Source organism: Pteropus medius, unplaced genomic scaffold, assembly GCF_902729225.1.
Source record: "Pteropus medius unplaced genomic scaffold, Ma_sr-lr_union100, whole genome shotgun sequence".
Classification (NCBI taxonomy): domain Eukaryota; kingdom Metazoa; phylum Chordata; class Mammalia; order Chiroptera; family Pteropodidae; genus Pteropus; species Pteropus medius.
In genome coordinates this window covers 5,277,175-5,280,314 of record NW_024350921.1, presented here as the reverse complement: position 1 = coordinate 5,280,314, position 3,140 = coordinate 5,277,175, and positions in this window count along the sequence as shown.

Below are 3,140 nucleotides of genomic sequence, written 5' to 3'. Positions count from 1 at the left end.
CTTTTACAAAAGAGTATAGACTGTGTGAGTGCATTAAATGAAGTTCTAGAATTGGGTCAACTGATTATGGTGAAAAATATCAGAGTAGTAGTTGCCCCTGGTGGGACGAAGGGGAACCTGCTGGAGAAGAACATGAAGGAATCTTCTTGTGCAAAGGTCATATTTGGTATCTCAACAGTAGTTTGCTAGTATGTGTATATAGATTGCTAAAATTCTGTAAATTTACTCTTAGGATTTATATAGTTCATTTTATAAATTCTACCTTAAAAACATAAATGAGTATTTATATGCATAATGAAATGTTTATGGGTGAAATGTGGTATCCATAATTTGCTTTGAAATCCAGAAAAAAAACAAGGTCGATTGATGAATGAAAGGCTGAATAGATGTGTAAATTTGCAAATATCAAAAAAAAAAAAATGTTTACTATAAAATCTGGATAATGAGACTACACATGTTCGCTATACATTTCTTTTAATTTATCTGTATATTTGAACATTCTTATAATAAAATATTAGGGGAAAAGAATACAACAGGTATTGCTCTCACTAATACTATTTGGTCAAGTTTGTAAGCCAATTATATTTAAGACTAATTTATCCCTTAATATATTTGATCAGTGTAGGAATCTTCTCATTTTTATTGAGAGAGAGCCACTTCTATTTTCTACAAAATCCTTGTTATCTCCCAGAGGTGTGTGCAGTGCTATTATTTAAATCTTTAAGAAGAGTTAGTATTGCCACTACATGTCTTTATTTCCAACTGGGATTCCAAATAAACTAGGGAAAGAAAGATAACAGTGGTAGCAGCAAATGGCTTAGAAATCTACTGGATAAAATTTCAAAGTCTAATTCATCTGAGTTTTCTGCTTCATGGCCCCTGGATTACCGAATTGAATTTAAAGTAAATGTGATCTCTGTAATAAACATTTTTTGGTATACTTATTTAATATTTTTTTCTTTTAAAAGTCATAACTCAGTACAAAAAAAAATCTATTAAGGTAATTGGCTGTAAAAAAAGAAAAACGTGAATTAGCCAAAATTGTAAGCTTGCACTTCACAATATTTAGTCTAAATAACTGACAGTTTTCTTTTTATAAAAATTTTCTAGTCTTTTTTACCAAAAATGTACTTTTAACACATTTTAATGCTACTTACTGTTAGCAAGTTATAATTACATTCCATACCGCCCCTTTATATTTGCTTGGTTCTTTGATATAAGAGTGTGTTCTTTTTTCTTTTTCAGTGAAACCATCAAAACTATCAAAAATAAAGACTAATTATACTCAATAATAATATTGATTTCTTTCTCTCTGTGCAAATGTGAAACTACATACATTTATTTTTTATTGTACTATGTTATTTTAAAGGTAGAAGTATTTTCTTTTCAAAACTGGAGTAACATTTTTCTTGCAATCTTTTGAGAACTTTCTCCATTAAATGTAAATTATGGTCTTTGAAAGAATAGTTTTACATGTACTTTTTATTGACTGCAAAAACTTTTGTTTACAAAGAACATAGGAACATAATATATAATGGATGAGCTGTCAAATGAATTAAACTAACAGTTGCTAAAGAAACTTTAAACTGAGTAAGTGAGCTACCTGAGCACATTTGACATTGACTAGTTTGTGATGGCAGTAGTAACACTAGATTTTGACATTGATACTCAACAGTTTTCTTGCTGTTGAAAATATCATTTAAAACAATATAGATTCATTTTCTGTATTTCAGGTATCATCAGTAAGGACTTGGGAAATGGTGAGCAGTGCAAGCCAGTTTACAGCACTGAAGTCAGTAAAGGATTATAAATGCCAAGAATATGGAGAGAAAGCAAACTTTAATGTAACATAAAATAAAACGATAATCTGCAATTACAATTATTCTAATAGGAGAAAAATCAACATCATATTTTTAATGAAATTTTATTTTAGAATACTTTTAATATACAGAAAAATTATAAATAGATGATACAGAGTGTTCCAATAAACCCCACACTCAGATTTCCCCTATTGTTTTTATCTTACATTAGTATGGTACATTTGTCACAATAAATTAATGTTGATACATTATTAACTAAAACTCATACTTTATTAAGATTTCCTTAGTTTTTACCTATTGTCTCTTTTTTGTTTCAGAATCCCATCCAGGATATTATATCACATAGAGTCATCTCCATAGATTTCTCTAGATTGTGACAGTGTTTCACACTTTTCTTGTTTTGATGACTTCAACAGTTTTAAGGACTTTGATCAGGTATTTTATAGAATGTGTCTTGATCAGGCTTTGATGTTTTTCTCATGACTAGACTATAACTATGGGTTTTGTGAAGGAAGGTCACAAAGGTAAAATGCCATTCTCATCATATCATATCAAGGGTGTATTCTATTAATATGATTTGCCACTGTTGATGTTGACCTTGGCCACTTAACTGAGATAGATTTGACACGTTTCTCCACTGAAAAGTTACTCTTCCTTTCCCCTTTCCGTATCATATTCTTTGGAAAGAAGTGTGCAGCCCACATTTACTGGATGAGAGTTCTACTCCACCCTCTTGAGGGGGAAATATTTACATAAATTACTTTGAATCCCTCTGCATGAAAAATTTGTCTACTCTCCCAATTTATTTATTAAATTATTTATTTATATTGGTATAGTCTCAAAAGTATTTATTTTATATTTTGGGTTATGAATCGATACTAAATTATTTATTTTTGCCTAAATTTTTCCATCTTTATAATTTAGTTTTTATAATTGTCTACTGTGTCTCTTTGACATATCATCATTGTTTTATGTGTGTTTTAGTAGTTTTTTTACTTTCTACCACTATAAGATGTTCCAAGCTCATTTTGTATATTTCCTGCCTCAGTTGTGAAATTAACCATTTTGCCAGGGAACTGTAGTTTCTTTTATGGAGCATGGTTTAGAAAGCAAGATATGGTCTCTGGGTGTACTCATTGTTTTTAGTTCCTCTTACATAAAAGAGTTCGGAAATATGTATGAATGCTAAGCATTTTTATATACGTATTTATAAATACTCGATATATTCACCTGTATCTATCTCTCCATATGTATCTATCTATCATCTATTTATCTATGTCTGTCTGTCTATCTATCTATCTATCTATCTATCTATCTATC